This window comes from Uranotaenia lowii, chromosome 3 (genome assembly GCF_029784155.1).
Source record: "Uranotaenia lowii strain MFRU-FL chromosome 3, ASM2978415v1, whole genome shotgun sequence".
In the NCBI taxonomy this organism is placed as follows: domain Eukaryota; kingdom Metazoa; phylum Arthropoda; class Insecta; order Diptera; family Culicidae; genus Uranotaenia; species Uranotaenia lowii.
The window spans coordinates 32,470,392-32,493,532 of record NC_073693.1 but is presented as its reverse complement, the minus strand read 5'-3'; the positions used below and the strand labels follow the sequence as shown (position 1 = coordinate 32,493,532).

General features: G+C 30.4%; 1 protein-coding gene and 1 non-coding gene across 4 annotated transcripts in view; both read right to left on the bottom strand.

Annotated features, from left to right (window-relative positions):
* The window catches only part of LOC129756720 (serine/threonine-protein kinase N), a 295,803-nt gene that overhangs the window by 142,497 nt on the left and 130,165 nt on the right, over positions 1-23,141 (bottom strand). The window lies entirely within an intron of this gene.
* Positions 16,190-16,312, bottom strand: LOC129758882 (U5 spliceosomal RNA). Its single transcript, XR_008740107.1, has one exon. It is a non-coding gene; the product is annotated as a U5 spliceosomal RNA (small nuclear RNA).

The window sequence follows — 23,141 nt, the reverse complement described above, 5'->3', positions numbered from 1 at the left end:
CATCGAGAATCAAGAATCAAGACACAAGAATCAAGAATCAATAATTTAGAATCAAGAATTTAAGAATTCAAGAATTTAAGAATACAAGAATTCAAGAATTCAAGAATTCAAGAATTTTAGAATTCAAGAGTTCAAGGATAAAAAAAATCAAGATTTCAAGATTTCAAGAATTCTAGAGTTCAAGAATTCCAGAATTCAAGAATTCCAGAATTCAAGAATTGAAGAATTGAAGAATTGAAGAATTGAAGAATTCAAGAATTCAAGAATTCAAGAATTCAAAAACTCAAGAACTCAAGAACTCAAGAATTCAAGAATTCAAGAATTCAAGAATTCAAGAATTCAAGAATTCAAAAATTATAGAATTCAAGAATTCAAGAATTCCAGATTTGAAGAATTCAAGAATCAAGAATCAAGAATTCAAGAATTCAAGAATTCAAGAATTCAAGAATTCAAGAATTCAAAAACTAACAAATTATAGAATTCAAGAATTTATGAATTCCCGATTTCAAGAATTCAGGAATTCAAAATTCAAGAATTCAAAATTTCAAGATTTCAAGATTTCAAAATTTCAAGAATTCAAAATTTCAAGAATTCAAGAATTCAAAAATTATAGAATTCAAGAATCAACAATTCAACAATTCAACAATTCAATAATTCAACAATTCAAGAATTCAAAAATTATAGAATTCAAGAATCAACAATTCAAGAAATCAAGAATTCAAGAATTCAAGAATTCAAGAATTCAAGAATTCAAGAATTCAAGAATTCAAGAATTCAAGAATTCAAGAAATCAAGAATTCAAGAATTAAAGAATTCAAGAATTCAAGAATTCAAGAATTCAAGAATTCAAGAATTTAAGAATTCAAAAATTCAAGAATTGAATTCAAAATTGAATTCAAAAATTATAGAATTCAAGAATCAACAATTCAACAATTCAATAATTCAACAATTCAAGAATTCAAAAATTATAGAATTCAAGAATCAACAATTCAAGAAATCAAGAATTCAAGAATTCAAGAATTCAAGAATTCAAGAATTCAAGAATTCAAGAATTCAAGAATTCAAGAATTCAAGAATTCAAGAATTCAAGAAATCAAGAATTCAAGAATTAAAGAATTAAAGAATTCAAGAATTCAAGAATTCAAGAATTCAAGAATTCAAGAATTCAAGAATTTAAGAATTCAAAAATTCAAGAATTCTAGAATTCGAGAATTCCAAAAATTCAAGAATTCAAGAATAGAATTCGAGAATTCAAGAATTCAAGAACTTAAGAATTCAAGAATTAAAGAATTCAAGAATTCAAGAATTCAAGAATTCAAGAATTCAAGAATTCAAGAATTCAAGAATTCAAGAATTCAAGAATTCAAGAATTCAAGAATTCAAGAATTCAAGAACTCAAGAATTCAAGAATTCCAGAATTCAAGAATTCCAGAATTCAAGAATTCAAAAATTCAAGAATTCAAGAATTAAAGAATTCAAGAATTCAAGAATTCAAGAACTAACAAATTATAGAATTCAAGAATTTATGAATTCCCGATTTCAAGAATTCAGGAATTCAAAATTCAAGAATTCAAAATTTCAAGATTTCAAGATTTCAAAATTTCAAGAATTCAAAATTTCAAGAATTCAAGAATTCAAAAATTATAGAATTCAAGAATCAACAATTCAACAATTCAACAATTCAATAATTCAACAATTCAAGAATTCAAAAATTATAGAATTCAAGAATCAACAATTCAAGAATTCAAGAATTCAAGAATTCAAGAATTCAAGAATTCAAGAATTCAAGAATTCAAGAATTCAAGAATTCAAGAATTCAAGAATTCAAGAATTCAAGAATTCAAGAATTCAAGAATTCAAGAATTCAAGAATTCAAGAATTCAAGAATTCAAGAATTCAAGAATTCAAGAATTCAAGAATTCAAGAATTCAAGAATTTAAGAATTCAAGAATTCAAGAATTCTAGAATTCGAGAATTCCAAAAATTCAAGAATTCAAGAATAGAATTCAAGAACTTAAGAATTCAAGAATTAAAGAATTCAAGAATTCAAGAATTCAAGAATTCAAGAACTCAAGAATTCAAAAATTCAAGAATTCAAGAATTCCAGAATTCAAGAATTCAAAAATTCAAGAATTCAAGAATTAAAGAATTCAAGCATTCAAGAATACATAAACTAAAGTATTTAAGAATTCAACAATTCAAGAATTCTAGAATTCGAGAATTCCAGAAATTCAAGAATTCACGAATAGAATTCAAGAAATCAAGAATTCTAGAATTCGAGAATTCAAGAATTCAAGAACTTAAGAATTCAAGAATTCGAGAATAGAATTCAAGAAATCAAGAACTCAAGAATTCGAGAATTCCAGAATTCAAGAATTCAAGAATTCAAGAATTCAAGAATTTAAGAATTCAAGAATTCAAGAATTCAAGAATTCAAGAATTCAAGAATTCAAGAATTCAAGAATTCAAAAATTCAAGAATTCAAGAATTCAAGAATTCAAAAACTCAAGAATTCAAGAATTCAAAAATTCAAAAATTCAAGAATTCAAGAATTTATGAATTTAAGAATTAAAGAATTCAAGAATGCGAGAATTTATTCCAAAAATCCAGAATTCCAAAAATCAAGAATTCGAGAATATAAGAATTCAAAAATTCCAAAAATCAAGAAATCAAGAATTTAAGAATTCAATTCAAGAATTTAAGAATTCAAGAATTCAAGAATTCAAGAATTCAAGAATTCAAGAATTTAAGAATTCAAGAATTCAAGAATTTAAGAATTCAAGAATTCAAGAATTCATGAATTTTAGAATTCAAGAATTCAAGAATTCAAGAATTCAAGAATTCAAGAATTCAAGAATTCAAGAATTCAAGAATTCAAGAATTCAAGAATTCAAGAATTCAAGAATTCAAGAATTCAAGAATTCAAGAATTCAAGAATTCAAGAATTCAAAAATCAAGAATTCAAGAATTCAAGAATTCAAGAATTCAAGAATTCAAGAATTCAAGAATTCAAAAATTCAAGAATTCATAAATTCAAGTATTAAAGAATTCAAGAATACAAGAATTCAAATATACAAGAATTCAAGAATTCAGGAATTCAAATATTCAAGAATTCAAGAATACAAGATTTCAAAAATTCAAGAATTCAAGAATTCAAGAATTCAAAAACTCAAAAATTCAAGAATTCAAATATTCAAGTATTAAAGAATTCAAGAATACAAGAATTCAAATATTCAAGAATTCAAGAATTCAGGAATTCAAGTAACTTAAGAATTCAAGAATTCAAGTTTCTTAAGAATTCAAGAATTCAAGAATTCAAAAATCCAAGAATTCATGAATTCAAGTATTAAAAAGAATTCAAGAATTCCAGAACTCCAGAATTATAGGATTCAAGAATTCAAGAATTCAGGAATTCAAAATTCAAAAATTCAACAATTCAAGAATTCATTAATTCAAGTAATTTAAGAATTCAAGAATACAAGAATTCAGAAATTCAAGAATTCAAGAATTCAAGAATTCAAAAATTCAAAAATTCAAAAATTCAGAAATTAAGAATTCTAGAATTCTAGAACTCAACAATTCTAAAAATCAAGAATTCAAGAATTCGAGAATTTAAGAGTTCTTGAATACTTGAATTCAAGAATTCAAGAAATGAAGACTTCAAAAATTAAAAAAAAAAATCAAGAATTTAAGAATTCAAGAATTCAAGATTTCAAGACTCCAAGAAAAATTCAAGAATTCAAGAGTTTAAGAAAAAAATGTCAAAATGAAATCTATGACACGAATGCCACAAAGATGGTAAAGTGCCACTAATAAAACTTAATAATAAAATTGAATGATTTTCAAAAAATTAGAACTTTTTAATTCAAATATTGAAACTATTATTCGAGGAAACATATCTAGAACGGATTTTTTTTATCAATTGATTTTTCAATTCGTTAATTGAAGTTGCTGTTAATAATGAAAAACTTGTTTCAAGGAACCAGAAATGAAAATTTGAAAAAATATGTAAAAAAAAACCAGCAGAAATACAAAAAAGTAAAAAATTGTGATTAGAGAAATCAATAAGCAAGAAAAATAAGATTTATTCAGATTAAAATCAGATATCAAATCTATGTTCTCGATTCTCAATTATTCATCTCGAATGTATGTCAGTAATTTTACCAGGGTTTTTAGGATATCGGAAGTAATTCGGTGTTGCAAAATCAACACTAAATTTAAAACTAGAGCTCAAAGTAAAAATTCAGATTTTATGTCTTCAGAAATCAGTGTACAAAACTTGAAATTTAAATATGAATCAGAAATTCCATTATTCAAGATTTTGATGCCCAAATAAGGTTTAATAAATATCTTTCAAAGTTAAGTGTTTGTTTTTTTTTATAACGATGAATGTTGGTTAATCGCCGCGATGTATTGTTGTTGAATTTTATCGACGTTTTTCGGCGAGTTTTACAAATTAAAAACGTTTTTAAACGTCGATAAAATTCAACAACATTTTTTTTATAACACACTGTTCATTTGTCATAATAAAACTTTTAAGGACGGATGCTGAATTTTAAATGTAAAAATACGTACGAAACAATTGTTGAAAGTTTTAAAATGAGGAGATAGATTTTTTTTTTAAATTACGCGGAAATTAAAAAATAGGATTTTGAGCATATAATTAAAATTTTGTTCACGGCCATTAAGATCACTGCTGGATATAATGAGATTTTGAAGGGGTTGACTGGATGATTGAATGTAATTGTTTTTCGGCATATCAGTCTCTATTTTCTCGAAACGATGTTTTGATTGATCCTACGTTTCGATGCTGATTGGCATCTTCCTCAGGGAATTCTACTAATTTTATTGATTTTAATATTTCCAAATTATGTGTGTTAATCTATTCTCCTACTTACAATGAATCGTTCTGCATGAAATTTTTGTGCTTTTGTAAAGCTCTCTATATTTTTTGAACTTACTGCGGAGAATATAATCAATTGGTTTTTAAACTACACTATTTTATGGGATACACACTTTTGGATTTTCGAATGATTTTTCGAGATCGAACTCTTTACCGCTTCAAAAGAAGAAAAAAGTGAACAATAAGCTTCACAAACGATAGATTGTAATTAGAAGGTTAGATTAACACACAAAATTTAGAAATATTAAAATCAATAAAATTCATAGAAATTCCTGAAGAGATGCCAATCAGCATCAAAACGTAGGATCAATCAAAACATCGTTTCAAGGAAATAAAGACTGATATGCCGAAAAACAATTACATGCTGGATATAATTTTCAGGGTTTCTTTTGTTGATTTTGTTCGGTAATGTTTAAAAAAAAAAATCGCTAGTTTTACGCTTCAGTCTACTTTTATTTGACAATCCTCGGAAACTATATGTTATACAATTAAATGTTGAAAGAATTTTTTTCCATAAATTACAATTTTAAAAGGCCAATTAAAATAATTACTAAAAACACAGATTAGGAACACTCACAAAAAGCATTCTTTTTCACCTGCTAGGGCCGTCTCTCTGCTCTAACTTGGCGTCTTTGTAATCCTGCTGATGCTGCTTGTTGTCGTCGGAAAAAAAATAAAACGCCCCGACGACAATTAGCAGCAAAAGATCAGATATACGCCCTGTTAGAGCAGAGAGACGGCCCTAGCAAGCGGAAAATTGCTTTTTGCGAGTGTTCCCAATCTGTGTTTTTTTATAATTATTTCAATTAGTCTTTTAAAATTGTAATTTATAAAAAAAAAAAAATTTTTCAACATTTAATTGTATAACAAACTAGTCGACTTCATTTTATCTTTTACTTAATAAATCGTTGGAAAATGTTTGACTTCATCTACACGTCTTAAACTTATTTGTGCTTGTGAATAAATTTTCATGAAAATCGTCATAAAATTGTTAGAGTTGTTTCCCATTTCAAGTTGATTTTGTATGGGAGCCTCCCTTTCATAAAAAGTGAGATTCTCGAGGCTATTATTCAAACCATCTCTGACCCGGAAAACCTTCGAATACACTAAATTTATCTTCACTGCGATCGTCCGTTTATACGTGATGGTGTTATAAAGGAAACGTCTCCATTTTTATACATAAGATAGATTCTAAGGATGGTCGAAAAAAAGTATACTGAAACGTAAACCTAGCGATTTTTTTTGCAAAAAAAAACATCACCGAACAAAATCAACATAAGAAACCCCCAAAAAAAGATTTCGGAGCTCATGCCAGAAAACAACAAGTTTGGTTAACCATATTATGAAGCTAACAATCTCTTTTGACTTGGGTGTATACAGTAAGAATAAGAATAAGATTTGAAATAAGAATGTTGGAGAAGATTTTGGTTTCGGGTTCTGTTATCAGCAAACGAAATCTCAGTATTGCAGTTTAGAGTTCATCCCACAACATTCAGACTTAATTTTTGGTTTGAAAATTAGAATGCGCCAACGTAAAATACACAATAAAATTAAAAAAAAAAATACAATGATCAACGAAAAATTACGAATTTATTTCTTCATAATTTTAAATCAAATTTCCTCATAATTCAAAATCTGGCAATAAGCTCTTTAAAAAATGCCAAATACCCATCTGGAACGGTTTAAAATTCAATGAAGGTAGTTTAAAAAACCTGGAACATATATGAAATTTTGAATTTTGTTCATAAGAAATTGTTAACGTGTTTTAATCTCCAATGTTTTGTTGTTGATTTTTGAGTAGATTTTTTTTTAAATTAAACCATTTTTTTTTTGACGTTTCGGCTTACTTCTTTCGGTCATCCTCAGAAAAATTATAGATTACAAAGAATTTAGAATTAATACGCGAGATTTTACACAATATTTATCACTGCACTATTTTTCGCATTTAAGAATTGTGTCGCCGCGTGCTTCCTTAACGGTTTTCTGATTTAATTTGATTTCTGATTTAAACCGCTTCTAACAGCTGGCGTCATGGTGATGTCGTCTTGTTGAAGGTCGTCGTATTTGAATCTGTCGTTTTCTTCGAAAATTGTTTTGTCTCTCTTAATTTCTTAACTATCAAGTTGTATAGTTTAGAAATTTTCATTGCGCCTTATTTGATGTTAATTACAAGTCTTTAAATTTTCATAATTTTCAATTCTATAACTGAAAATCTCAGTATGCCATATCGTGTAAACAAACAATTTAAATCACCGGACATTAAACTTTAATTCCCCTTAATTCGGTAATCAAAAACGGCACTAAAAGCGTCAATGTCAAAAGCTACAAAGTTGGTTTTCCCCCCTGATGGTGCGTCGAGTTTGCACGTTCCAAAAATTTGCCAATCAAACGCGTCCAAAAACCATTCCGGCCTTAGATTGGCACGTGGTTCCGCTGAGTTGAGCTGAGTGCTGCTCGCTTACGATTAATAAGCCAAGCCGGTGATAACCCCAGGGGAATACAAATGAAGTGTCGCAGAATGTTTGTATATGTGTGTGTGTTGGGGACTCTTTCATTAATAAAATCGTCATGGATAGGGACGCGACGCGACGCCAGGATCCGGCTAATTGGATTCCGCTCTTGTTGTTAATGTGTGACATCCACTTCGGCCGTTGTAGAGGTCAGGAGGACCAACTTTGTCCTTTGCTAATGTTTGTTTATCGGAATGTGAGCTCACGGTGTCAATAGCATCGAAAATTGAGTCATTCTCGGTGACGGATTTTGATTGATAGCCCTGTGTCATTGGATTTTGAATTTATGGACAACAACGACGATGAGACGACAAAAACAACAATAATACGATCCCTCGTTGGGGTACACTCAATGTATGCTGAGCACGTAATTTGCGGTACTTTTTTAGGGGTTTCGTTGTTGTAACATGCAAAGTCCGCAACGGCATTAAAGATGAACGAAGGATGTTTTTCCGCAGCATAAACTCTCTAGAGACAAAAAGAAAGCGTATGGCAGAATCCTTTCAGGGACAGAAAAATACAACACGGAATTTTGAGAAGCTAAATTCGTTTTGTTAAGCTTGTCAGTCTCAATTTTTCATGTTTCTTCTTACGAAAAAAAAAAAACACTATAGTAGGAATAACGTTGCAGACTCAAACTGGTCGGGATATGAATAATAAATTAAACACCGAATTCCGAGGAAACAATGAGGGTTTTTTTCCCTTAAGTCGATACCAATCGATCAACAACAACCGGCACATTATGTAGAAGAGCACACATTTGCATTGAGACTGACTCAACTGAAAGGTACATTCTTCAAAGCTCCAAGTAAGTCGATACAGGTGTTGAAAGGTTGCTCGGTTCCGTTCTAAGAAACGGAAATATCAACACAGGCCAATCCAAACAAGGAGAAACAGGGACGAGCCCACCACCGGAGTGAACTTTAAACTTCTTAGTTTTTCGAAATCGGATCTCGCAGGGGCGTGAAGATTATTTTCGATTTGTCCACTCCCTAAGGGACGTTCTCGGTAAGCCAATTGAAGTCGAGGGCCATTCTGAACTGAGTTCTTTCAGAAAACAGAGGAACAGATTAACACGAAATGGCCATACACACGCGCTCGACCGCTAGTAGACCGGATTTGGTGCCACCGCACACGGACTGAACGATACGTCGAAATGTACTGGAATCTACTACCAAACGTCGTCGGTCGGTCCTTGAATGTCGAAACCGATGGCGGGCGACCGACGCGTCGTCGTCGGCGTTTAGACGCTCGAAAGCCAATCAGAGAGCAGTGGCGTCCTTTATCGAAAGACTTTCGATTAATATGATGCAAAACTAAGCACGGAGAAAATTATGTTCATTTAGTTGGTTATGATTATAATTTTAATGGCATGTGCGGCGGAATGAAAACTAAAGAGAGAATTTATTTTATAGAATTTGAAAGAAAGGTGGATAGACAGGCATTAGTGCGCCACTAGGAGAAAGCTTGATAGGTGTTGAAATTTTAGGCTAGAGGGCATGTTGATGAAAAGCTCCCATGAATTGCTCCCGCCTTTGCTCTGCATTAGCTAACTATACATGAGAAACCCAGAAAGAGAATTCCCATGTATAGCGAGCCCAATGGTTTGAGAGCGTGTTTTTACGCACACTTCAAACGAGCAAAAACGTAGCAACCCATGGGCCTACTGAGCTTTCCTTATGCGAGAACAGTTCTATCGACGTTGCCATTATTTCAGATTCGCTGCGAATAGTTGCTACTTGTCGATTTTTTCGCATTTCACATTTTATCTATTCCGCGTTCTAACTTTTTGGCCAAGTGTCAATTTTTTGAACCGTATTTTTCTTGTTGTATTTTTTTTTTCTTTTTTGCCAATGATTGTTTGATATATGATTTTAATCGCCGTAATTTGTATGATTATAATTTTAATGGCATGTGCGACGACATGCCATTCGACAAGTAGCAACTATTCGCAGCGAATCTGAAATAATGGCAACGTCGATAGAACTGTTCTCGCATAAGGAAAGCTCAGTAGGCCCATGGGTTGCTACGTTTTTGCTCGTTTGAAGTGTGCGTAAAAACACGCTCTCAAACCATTGGGCTCGCTATACATGGGAATTCTCTTTCTGGGTTTCTCATGTATAGTTAGCTAATGCAGAGCAAAGGCGGGAGCAATTCATGGGAGCTTTTCATCAACATGCCCTCTAGCCTAAAATTTCAACACCTATCAAGCTTTCTCCTAGTGGCGCACTAATGCCTGTCTATCCACCTTTCTTTCAAATTCTGTAAAATAAATTCTCTCTCGAGTTTTCATTCCGCCGCACATGCCATTAAAATTATAATCATACAAATTACGGCGATTAAAATCATATATTAGTTGGTTATGACATGTAAAAACAATTTATTGGACCTCATATTTTGTTCAATGAGCTTTAACATCTAAGTCTAAGATAAATCAGCCATAATGTGAGGTTTATTCAGCTATACACAGTTTCTCAGCTGTCTATTGCTAAAATAGACCGATGGAAATGTCGATGATGAAGGTTTAATACATGATTGAATCAATTATGCATACAATTTGTTCTTTGACTGCACACAGTGCACATTCTTTCAGTCAATATCAATATTTTAGATAAATCAGCACTCCTGTAAGGTTGATTCAATCAAGATTTTTAGACTGGCTTATCAATATCATTATTTTCTAAGGCGATTTCAATTATTATGCCGATCTACGATCAAATTTTGTTCTGAAAGAAGTAAAAACAAACGAAAAAAATACAGTTGGATCAGCCTGAAAATTAAGTTTGAAATGGTTGACAGTGTAAAGCTGAATCAGCCATGCATTTTACTCGATTCTAATGACCTTGTGCCAGCACCCTGATTTAACTGAGCTCACGGATCAGAACAGGACAACAATATTTATGGCTGAATTGAGGCGTATTTTCACCAATGACACCAAATATTTTACTCCGTATAAGAAAACCGAACATTATGCAACATTTGATAGTCTCAAGGATGTTCCGGGGCTCCAGGCAAGAAAGTCGGCTATTTCAAAGCGTTCATAGGACCAAGAGCTTCTAAAACAAGACGAACACCAGAGGAGCCTCCGAATAGAGTGTCCATTTCCCGTCATTTTAGCGTTCCTGGGTATCGTGAAATCTGACGATGCTTTTCTCGGGATTTTCGAGATCCCGGATAAAATTGAAAAAAATCAATTAGCAATTATATTCACTAAGACGCAAAAACTAAGTGCTTTAATCGACAAACTTGACGGAAGTTCTTAATGATGAGTGTTGCCAAATAGGACATTCAGATTCTATTCGTAGCGTCTCTTTATTGGAGTTGTTTAGTTTTATAGATTCTTTGTCGTTTTTCACTTTAACACTAAGTTTTCGAACGAAAAAACAGTTTTTATCAAATGCAATGTATTACCCAATTTTTGGAAAGAAAAATGTTTAAGTCCTTCCTTGTTCAATCCGAACCATTTTTCCAATTTGTTTCGTTTGAATTTTAATTAATTTAGCACTTTTTATTGGCTTTGGGAGTTTCCAGGATTTTTAGCGTTTCCCGGGATTTGAGAATTCCCGATGTTTTTTTATTCCCGGGAAACCCCGGGTAGGACACACTATTTTCAAATACCAGCAGGCTTTACTCAACGTTGCAAGGAATACGTTCAAAAATGTTGCTTAGAAGAGGCTTTTCAAACTTTTGTTGAACCAATCATTCAATCTCTAATAGTCGTGTTAGTTTCCAATAAAAAACACGATTTTTTAAAGTGGAATATCACGATTTCGGTACCACTGAACAGGCGACAGCTTAGAAATTTAGTCTCTGTGGTGGACTATGCAGTATTGGGCTGAATCTAGGATTGTTCGATCTTCTGAAAAAAGATCGATTCAGTGAAACGGTCGTAGGATCGATCCACCTAAAAATCGGAGCTGGATGATCGATCTCTGATAGATCGATCTTTTCCAGTATTAACCAGGAAGAGCTACTTTTATTAACGTTTCAATTCAGGTTCTCACGATGTATCGAAATCTGCATACAAAAACTCTACAAAAGCTTATCAAACTGCAATATCGATTAGGGTTGCCAGAATTTTAACCGCGCGTATCCGGGCTGGGCTTTTTTATCTGAAAATCTGCAAAATCCGAGCATGTAAATCGAAAATTTTCATCCCAAAACCCGGGAACACATCCAGGCTAATTTGTCTATAATTCAATAAAAATGTAAAAAAAAATTTAAAAGTTTTTTCTATCTAAAACAATTAGCATATATTTTGAATCGTAACTAAGTTTCGTTTCTTTGCGCAAAAATATAACATCAAAAAAGATCAATTTTTGTTTGGCTTTGCAAATAAGGTGAATATCTCCGGGAAAAACGGGTTTTTTTCAAGGAAATTCGCGCAACCAGATTAACACGGACCATCTCCATGTTTTGTATAAGGAATATTTGGGCAATAACCTGGCAATCTTAGACTAGATGCTCAGCAGATGACACTGTTTGACATTAAATCGGTAATCTTCTTCTTCTTCTTCTTGCATCAACATGGCCAAAACATGTAGGCATCCTGGAAAATGGGAGACTTGCGCCTATCATTTTTCTTTTCAGCGTATTACCTGTTACATATTCCTATGCATTGCAGATATTACTACGGCCAGGCCAACCATGTGATGAAAACCGCGAAAGATACAGGATACAGGGGCGGAATGAAGCGTGGAGATCCCTACCAAACGCTTCATATAATATTTTGAATATGGAAAGACCTAAATATGAATTTATGTCATTTGGGAAAGTGTATATGGAATAATGATACATTAAATGCTGTTAAGGAATTATGAACTTACGATACTTACCAACATTATACTCACCGCAATAATAGTTAGAATATCAAATTTGAGTTTGGACTGTTCACACATATCTTATCAAAATTATCTCAAAATCTCAATGCATAGTTTTTGAAGCAACTTAAATGCTTATTTTAATTTTAATTATTTAAATCTCAATGCATAGTTTTTGAAGCAACTTAAATGCTTATTTTATAACTGCTAGATGACTGTTGCTCATTAACGCATTGATTTACTAAGAATAACAGCAATCAATACAGTGACCATACTCATGCGCACGCAGCCCTCACGAAAGAAATTAAAATGAAAAATTTTATATTTAAAAAAAAAGTGGTGTGAAATTATGATAAGCTCTAAAATACTTAACTATGTAATGTAATGTAATTTTCGCTTGCCTAGCTACGAAAATCGATGCCGCCTCATAGATATCGACACCCTTCAAGCCCGCAGACAAGCAACACGTGCCTCATTTGTCGCCGACCTCCTGACATCGCGAATCGACTGTCCCACGCTTTTGGAGGCTATTCCGCTTAGTGTACGACCCCGTGGATTCAGGAATCAGGATCTTCAATTGTACATTCCCTTTCGAATGAACAATTACGGAGCTAACAGCGCCCTCATCGGTGCAATGAAATCTTTCAACCGTTTTTCGGAGCATTTTGACTTCGACATTTCGAGGGATGTTTTCCGAAGAAAAGTGATTAGGGCCTTGAGATCCCCGTAGTTAGATTTAAATGTTTTGTTTTTAACCTTAATTTTAAGTAATCATTGGGATCAACATGTGATCCGTTGATCAGAAATAAATAACAAATAAATAACAAATAAATAACAAATGTATGTATTTCGGATTTCTGCATCGAGTATTTTTAAGATCAAAGCAATCGATGGCTGTTACGACCACCTGCTGGAAAAAAAATCATTCAAAATTCCTCGATCGTGGAAACCGAACTTCTGACACATCTTGAATAAATTCATTCACCACAGAAAAAAAACAGTTACTTATCTTATTGTTCCGAATCAGTCCAGAGTTTCTGGGTGTCTTCTAAGAATGGTCCAGGACCGGTCCGGAAAGCGTAGTACCAGCCACTTTGATTCGGCCACTTTCAACAACTTCACAAACCATTACGATAAGCATTTATTTCACTCCATTTAATGTTTCAAATGAATAACCCACTTAATATCTATGAATCGAACGATATACATAAAAGACTTTACCGCTGATTAACTTATTGAAAAATGGTGAGGGAAATATTAATTTAAAGAAATCACGAAGTAAAACGCGACCGCGGAAAAAAATGCGACCGCACTCGAGCAAGGCCAACTTCGCTGTGTTTGACATTAAATCGGTAATCTAGATTTAATCTAAATATCTCGGTTCAGCGATAAAAGGAATCCAAAAGCTGAATCATCTTTTTAGTGGGGTTCTAAACCATTAAATATCATCAAGAAACAAATTCACCCTTCCATTGCAAGGGATTTAAACTTAAGCAACTTTTTTCTAGAATTTCATCTGTGGCCTGCATGAACCCTAGGGTGGCAATGAATGTATGGAGAAAATTTTATGATCGAATTTTGAAAACCGATTATATACATTTTGTAGATTGGTCCAAAAACAGACCTGTGCAAAATTTCAGCTTAATCGGACTTGATTTGGGGGTGCCTCAAAGCGCTCAAAGTTTCGTTTTTTTTATCAAAAGATGGACGACCAACAGAAATAAAAAAATTGAAATTTTAATGTTGATGCCAAATGATTTAAAAATGCATAAAACATCAAAATCTGAGTTAACTCGAGAAAAATTTTTTTTTGTCAAAAATCGACTTTAGAATTTCAACAATCTCGTACGGAGGAACCAAAGTAAATCCGGAAAATTGGAATTGAAATTTTATGCCAAATGACTTGGAAATGCATAACACCAAATTTTGTGTTATCTTGAAAAAAAAAAAAGATTTGATCAGAAATTTGAGCTTTCTGGAGTTTGTGAGGCCTGAGATACAGTAATTCTACGAAAATTGGACTTTTTGACCTTTTCTCATTCAAACTGCAATATCTCAGAAACTACGCTACATTTTTTGTTGAAATTTTGAAGAGTGATTGTAGTTTCTGAGATATTGCAGTTTGAATGAGAAAAGTCCAAAAAGTCCGATTTTCATAGAATTACTGTATCTCAGGCCTCACATACTCCAGAAAGCTCAAATTTTGTGATATAATAGTGTGATAGTTGATCTATCTAACGCAGAATATTTGATCAAAAAATATCATCAGAGTAAAAACTTATGGAAGTTCAAAGTCGAAGTGACAGTGCGCGTGCTTCCAATTTCTATACAATTATGAACGGTACTGTATGTCCCAAATTCTTAAATATTGTAAGCTAAACAAATATAGCTCAAAGCCTTTGTAATAAAATATAGATTACTATCATTGTTGCTAAATTTTTTTAACTGGCCCAAGAGTCGGGTAGATTTAATTGATTTGATTTGAACAAACAAAGGATTAGTTTGTTGAAGAAAAACTTCAATTTCTAAAAAAATAACTATGCTCGAATGAAATAAAGTAAAACGACTAAACCCTTGAGCAAATTTAAGTTTTTAACAAGCGGTGGAAATAAATCAAATGGTTGGAGAATTAGTATCATAATCTTGAAAATTCATATAAGTTTAGAAAATCATGAAACAAGCTTTGAATAAAATGCAAAACCAAATTTGAATTAGGATTTCATAACAGCTTTTCATTTCTAATTTCAAATAATGATAAGAGCTGAAAATCAAGAATCCAAAAATTGGGTACAGAATTTAAAATATGAGAATAGAAATACAATTTTGATTGTAATAATATTGTTCAAGCCAAGCTTGAAAATTAAGATTATCCTAACAATTAAAATATTTTGCGCCACCCTAATTTTCCACATATGCGTACCACCCTATTCAATCGCAATCGACGAGAACCTGCGTGTGTATGCGTGAAAGAAAACGACCGTTGGCTGCTGTCTGCTGTATGGATACACACACACACACACCCCGTACGAGAACGAGTGAACGATGTCGCCATTTTTTGAATTTTGAATTCAGTTCCGTTTTAGACTTCCGCTTGCGAGCACCTTATGAAAGTTCCGAAGTTATATTCCTCCATATGTTTTTCCAAGAAAAATCCAAGTTGTGTAAATAGTGTACATATTGTAAATATAAGTTAAGAGAACAATTTAGTATTATTATTTAAGTGAATAGCAAATTCCTTGCACTTCCGGCAAATTGTGTTTTCGGACTTCGAATCAGTTCCCAACGCGAGCAATTTACAGTCCACGGCTCCGACAAATATGGAACCAGAATTTCCATAGAGAGGCTGCCGATAATACTCTTAATAATAATAATAATACTGTTTTGTTAAATAATGAAATACTTTTAAATTAAGAAACTGATTTAATTTTTTTTAGATTCTATGAAAATCATGACAATTTTCCCAGCGATTTGCCGAAATTCCTGTTTTTTTTTTCCGGTGATGCGATGTTCCAAAGTTTTTTTTTCTGAATTCCCGTTTCGCTAGCAACCCTATTTGTATAAGAGCATCCGTTTTTTAAAGGGAATGGTCACTTCTTACAACTAATCATTGAATTACGTCAAAACTTGCATGTGTACTAAAAATAATGAATATTGCATGAAAATTGTATGAGTTACTTCGTTTTTATATTCATTTGGTGTAGATATAGGGTTGTGATAACTGTTCGTAAATTAGAGAAATTTATTAAAACATGAAAAATGTATTATGTATTTTAGGTTTCCTGCTAATTCCTGTTTTCAAAACGTCTCGCGTAACTTGAACTAACTCTCATTACCTTCAGGTTGTTTGGGTACAATTTCCAAACAAAATAGTTTAATAAGCTATTTTTTAAGTGATGTGTTTTGAAATTTTTAGATATATTTTTCAAAACTTATTTTATTTCTAAAAAGATTATGTCTCCTCCCAGCTAAGGGAAGAGTAGCAAAAATTCAGTTTAGACTCATTAGAGTACCCCTCTCCACGGAAATCTTTAGTAAAAGGCGAAAGATTTATTCGACATACTGAAGAGAGGTCAGAGTGACGAAAGGGGGTCGTCAGCATCGACATCCCTAGAGATGAATCTAGTTTGTTAGCGATCGTCATGGTCAAAAGCAATGAATAAATTTACCTGAGGGGAAATATAACTGAAGGAAACCCAAATCTTACCCCTTCTGGAAGTTTTTATGGGATTCCGACTGGTCTTAACACACGAGAAGTACTAGGGGAGGTAGAATTTCAAGCATCTTGTTCGATTCAGAACGTTTCGTTAAATTTGTTATGAGAAAATGACTAGTTGGCTAATAGGAATTTGACAGGGGATATATTCCTTTTGGTTGGGCAAACCTGGCGTAGAATCCTTGTTTGAAAGACTTCGACACTCACCTGAAAAAAACAAAAACAGAAAAAGATATAATTAGTAACAATATATGAAAATCTTAACGAGCTAAAAATTTGAAAACTTTTGTACAAAGATTGATTCTGTAAATTGCAAAATTATTTAAGCTTGCATTAAAAGTTTGAATTTTATTATTTTTAAATATTTAATGCGAGAAAAAAGTAGCAAACGCCTCTGGTTCAGTAAATTCCACAAAAACGATAGCATAGAAGGTACCCGGAGAGATGGGGAAAAAAACTCATATCCCAAAACACACAAAAGTTCCGAAAGCAGCCCCGTGCCGTTAGTAAGGAGGGAAAAGTAAAATGGCCAAAAGAATGGCGGGGCACACAAAACGCGCTCCAATGGATGCGAAATCCAATTATCGATATGTACTTTATATCGATATATGTACGTATTTAGGTTCGTTCATAGATATAGGAATTACTCGGCTGGCATCCAACCCATAAGTAAGAAGAGCGTTTCGTCGTATGAAGAGGTAAATACCCGGATCTGAAAATCGGGGAGTTAAAGGCCAACTGTAGTTGCCCATACACAACACCTTTTTCTTCCTCCTGCTTCCTTTTTTTAGGAGGAAGTCTTGGATTCTCGATCGATGCTTCTGGGCTGACAGCTGAAGGAAAGTGGTCACATCCGTAGAAAGGCACCGGATGTGGAGCATTTCTCCGATTTCCGGCACTTCCATTAAGTGTTTTATTACATAAAGTACTTCTGTTCATAGCATTCTATAGATTATAATAATTTAAAGGCTTTTATTAAATATTATATTAAAAAATAACTGTAAAGGTGACGGCCTAAATAGCCTCAAGTTGTGCTGATGGCTGACCAAATAAAAAATATCATAACTTAAAGGCAGGGGATAGGTATACAACCACATCGATTTACTTTCTTTGGTTTCTTGACTTTTTGATTTTGAAAGGGTTAAGGAAAGACGGAGGGATGAAGTCAGGTTTATTAAATGAGATCCCACAAATCCATGACGAAGCACGTGATTGATTGGCTCGGATAGAAGTTCGAATAATTGCAGCCAATTCAAGATCTAATTTGAGATCCTGCTTTGCTGGATGTTATTCGGTGATATGCTGAAATTTAGTAACAGTCGAAAAAAAAACAAGGCGGCCACATTCTCAGCTTTTACCTTCTAATGAAAAATTGAAGGTATGCAATACATCATCGAGTTCAGTTGGAAAACTTATACGCTACAAAACGCGCGAACAATTTATGATACCCCCATCATGATTCGCCGCGACTCCAAAGCAATCGTTCAACGTTAAAACTTTTGCTTTCATTTAGTTCGAAGGGTTTGGATAGTGGGTTCTTATCGGATTTTTATTTAATTTTTTTTACATTGGATTTAGAATTTCCACTCAACAGAAATTCTTCGGATATTCATTATAATAGAAATTAATTTTGGTTTCTGATAAGTTTATGACCCAGGTAGGACATATTTGTAATTTTTGTCATTTTTGCCATTTTTGTAAATTTTGTCATTTTAGTCATATTTGTTATTTTTGTCCTCTTTGTCATGTTTGTCATTTTGGTCATTTTAGTCATTTTTGTCATTTTTGTCATTTTAGTCATTATAGTCATTTTAGTCATTTTTGTCATTTTTGTCATTTTTGTCATTTTCATCATTTTTGTCATTTTTGTCTTTTTTGTCATTTTTGTCATTTTTGTCACTTTTTTCGTTCTTTTGTCATTTTTGTCTTCTTCGTCATTTATGTCATTTTTGTTATTTCTGTCATTTCTGCCATTTCTGTCATTTCTGTCATTTCTGTCATTTCTGTTATTTTTGTAATTTTTGTCATTTTTTTCTTTATCGTCATTTTTGTAATTTTTGTCGTTTTTGTCATTTTAGTCATTTTAATCATTTTAGTCATTTTAGTCATTTTAGTCATTTTAATCATTTTAGTCATTTAAGTCATTTTAGTCATTTTAGTCATTTTGGTCATTTTAGACATTTTAATCATTTTTGTCATTTTTGTCATTTTTGTCATTTTTGTCATTTTTGTCATTTTTGTCATTTTTGTCATTTTTGTCATTTTTGTCATTTTTGTCATTTTTGTCATTTTTGTCATTTTTGTCATATTTTACATTTTTGTAATTTTTGTAATTTTTGTCATTATTGTTATTTTTGCCATTTTTGTCATTTTTGTCATTTTTGTTATTTCTGTCATTTCTGTCATTTCTGTTATTTTTGTAATTTTTTTCTTTATCGTCATTTTTGTAATTTTTGTCGTTTTTGTCATTTTAGTCATTTTAATCATTTTAGTCATTTTTGTCATTTTTGTCATTTTTGTCATTTTGTCATTTTGTCATATTTGTCATTTTTGTCATTTTTGTCATTTTTGTCATTTTTGTCATTTTTGTCATTTTTGTCATTTTTGTCATTTTTGTCATTTTTGTCATTTTTGTCATTTTTGTAATTTTTGTAATTTTTGTAATTTTTGTAATTTTTGTAATTTTTGTCATTTTTGTCATTTTTGTCATTTTTGTCATTTTTGTCTTTTTGTCATTTTTGTCATTTTTGTTATTTTTGTCATTTTTGCCAGTTTTGTCATTTTTGTCATTTTTGTCATTTTTGTCATTTTTGTTATTTTTGTCATTTTTATCATTTTTGTCATTTTTGTCATTTTTGTCATTTTTGTCATTTTTGTCATTTCTGTCATTTTTGTAATTTTTGTAATTTTTGTAATTTTTGTAATTTTTGTAATTTTTGTAATTTTTGTAATTTTTGTAATTTTTGTCATTTTTGTCATTTTTGTCATTTTTGTCATTTTTGTCATTTTTGTCATTTTTGTCATTTTTGTCATTTTTGTCATTTTTGTCATTTTTGTCATTTTTGTCATTTTTGTCATTTTTGTCATTTTTGTCATTTTTGTCATTTTTGTCATTTTTGTCATTTTTGTCATTTTTGTCATTTTTGTCATTTTTGTCATTTTTGTCATTTTTGTCATTTTTGTCATTTTTGTCATTTTTGTCATTTTTGTCATTTTTGTCATTTTTGTCATTTTTGTCATTTTTGTCATTTTTGTCATTTTTGTCATTTTTGTCATTTTTGTCATTTTTGTCATTTTTGTCATTTTGGTCATTTTTGTCATTTTTGTCATTTTTGTAATTTTTGTCATTTTTGTCATTTTTGTCATTTTTGTCATTTTTGTCATTTTTGTCATTTTTGTCATTTTTGTCATTTTTGTCATTTTTGTCATTTTTGTCATTTTTGTCATTTTTGTCATTTTTGTCATTTTTGTCATTTTTGTCATTTTTGTCATTTTTGTCATTTTTGTCATTTTTGTCATTTTTGTCATTTTTGTCATTTTTGTCATTTTTGTCATTTTTGTCATTTTTGTCATTTTTGTCATTTTTGTCATTTTTGTCATTTTTGTCATTTTTGTCATTTTTGTCATTTTTGTCATTTTTGTCATTTTTGTCATTTTTGTCATTTTTGTCATTTTTGTCATTTTTGTCATTTTTGTCATTTTTGTCATTTTTGTCATTTTTGTCATTTTTGTCATTTTTGTCATTTTTGTCATTTTTGTCATTTTGGTCATTTTTGTCATTTTTGTCGTTTTTGTCATTTTTGTCATTTTTGTCATTTTTGTCATTTTTGTCATTTTTGTCATTTTTGTCATTTTTGTCATTTTTGTCATTTTTGTCATTTTTGTCATTTTTGTCATTTTTGTCATTTTTGTCATTTTTGTCATTTTTGTCATTTTTGTCATTTTTGTCATTTTTGTCATTTTTGTCATTTTTGTCATTTTTGTCATTTTTGTCATTTTTGTCATTTTTGTCATTTTTGTCATTTTTGTCATTTTTGTCATTTTTGTCATTTTTGTCATTTTTGTCATTTTTGTCATTTTTGTCATTTTTGTCATTTTTGTCATCTTTGTCATTTTTGTCATTTTTGTCATTTTTGTCATTTTTGTCATATTTGTCATTTTAGTCACTTTTGTAATTTCTGCCATTTTTGCAAAATTTGTCATTTTTATTACTTTTGCAATTTTTGTCGTTATTTTTATTTTTGCCATTTTTGTCGTTTTTGTCACTTTTGTCATTTTTGTCATTTTTATATTTTTGTCATTTTTGTGTTTTTCGTCATTTTTGTCATTTTTGTCATTTCTGTCATTTTAGTCATTTTAGTCATTTTAGTCATTTTAGTCATTTTAGTCATTTTAGTCATTTTAGTCATTTTAGTCATTTTAGTCATTTTAGTCATTTTAGTCATTTTAATCATTTTAGTCATTTTTGTCATTTTTGTCATATTTGTCATTTTTGTCATTTTTGTCATTTTTGTCATTTTTGTCATTTTTGTCATTTTTGTCATTTTTGTCATTTTTGTCATTTTTGTCATTTTTGTCATTTTTGTCATTTTTGTCATTTTTGTCATTTTTGTCATTTTTATATTTTTGTCATTTTTGTGTTTTTCGTCATTTTTGTCATTTTTGTCATTTCTGTCATTTTTGTCATTTTAGTCATTTTAGTCATTTTAGTCATTTTTGTCATTTTAGTCATTTTAGTCATTTTAGTCATTTTAGTCATTTTAATCATTTTTGTCATTTTTGTCATATTTGTCATATTTGTCATTTTTGTCATTTTTGTCATTTTTGTCATTTTTGTCATTTTTGTCATTTTTGTCATTTTTGTCATTTTTGTCATTTTTGTCATTTTTGTCATTTTTGTCATTTTTGTCATTTTTGTCATTTTTGTCATTTTTGTCATTTTTGTCATTTTTGTCATTTTTGTCATTTTTGTCATTTTTGTCATTTTTGTCATTTTTGTCATTTTTGTCATTTTTGTCATTTTTGTCATTTTTGTCATTTTTGTCATTTTTGTCATTTTTGTCATTTTTGTCATTTTTGTCATTTTTGTCATTTTTGTCATTTTTGTCATTTTTGTCATTTTTGTCATTTTTAACATTTGTCATTTTTGTCATTTTTGTCATTTTTGTCATTTTTGTCATTTTTGTCATTTTTGTCATTTTTGTCATTTTTGTCATTTTTGTCATTTTTGTCATTTTTGTCATTTTTGTCATTTTTGTCATTTTTGTCATTTTAGTCATTTTATTCATTTTTGTCATGTTTGTTATTTTTATTAATTTTGTCATTTTAGTAATTTTAGTCATTTTGATCATTTCAATCACTGTGGTCATTTTTGTCATTTTTGTCATTTTTGTCATTTATGTCATTTTTGTCATTTTTGTCATTTTTGTCATTTTTGTCATTTTTGTCATTTTTGTCATTTTTGTCATTTTTGTCATTTTTGTCATTTTTGTCATTTTTGTCATTTTTGTCATTTTTGTCATTTTAGTCATTTTAGTCATTTTAGTCATTTTAGTCATTTTTGTCATTCTTGTCATTTTTGTCTTTTTTTGTCATTTTTGTCATTTTCAACATTTTTTGGTTTTTATCATTTTTGTCATTTTTGTCATTTTTTTCATTTTTTTCATTTTTGTCATTTTTGTCATTTTTGTCATTTTTGTCAATTTTGTCATTTTTGTCATTTTTGTCATTTGTTTCATTGTTGCCATTTCTATCATTTATGTCACTTTTGTCATTTTTGTCATTTTTGTCATTTTTTGTCATTTTTGTCCTTTTTGTCCTTTTTGTCCTTTTTGTCATTTTTGTCATTTTTGTCATTTTTGTCATTTTTGTCATTTTTGTTATTTTTGTCATTTATGTCATTTTTGTAATTTTTGTCATTTTTGTCATTTTTGTCATTTTTGTCATTTTGGTCATTTTTGTCATTTTTGTAATTTTTGTCATTTTTGTCATTTTTGTCATTTTCGTCATTTTGGTCATTTTTGTCATTTGTGTCATTTGTGTCATTTTTGTCATTTGTGTCATTTTTGTCATATTTGTCATTTTTGTCATTTTTGTCATTTATGTCATTTATGTCATTTATGTCATTTTTGTAATTTTTGTAATTTTTGTAATTTTTGTAATTTTTGTAATTTTTGTAATTTTTTGTAATTTTTGTAATTTTTGTAATTTTTGTCATTTTTGTCATTTTTGTCATTTTTGTCATTTTTGTCATTTTTGTCATTTTTGTCATTTTTGTCATTTTTGTCATTTTTGTCATTTTTGTCATTTTTGTCATTTTTGTCATTTTTGTCATTTTTGTCATTTTTGTCATTTTCGTCATTTTGGTCATTTTTGTCATTTTTGTCATCTTTGTCATTTTTTGCCATTTTTGTCAGGTTGGACATTTTTATCAGTTTGGACATTTTTTCACTTTTTTCGTTTTTGTCATTTATGTCATTTTTTGTCATATTCGTCTTTTTGTCACTTTTGTCACTTTTGACATTTTGGTCATTTTGGTCATTTTGTTCATTTTGGTCATTTTATTTTGGTCATTTTGGTCATTTTGTTCATTTTGGTCATTTTGGTCATTTTGGTCATTTTGGTCATTTTTGTCATTTTTGTCATTTTTTTAAATTTTAGTCATTTTTGTCGTTTTCGTTATTTTGGCCATTTTG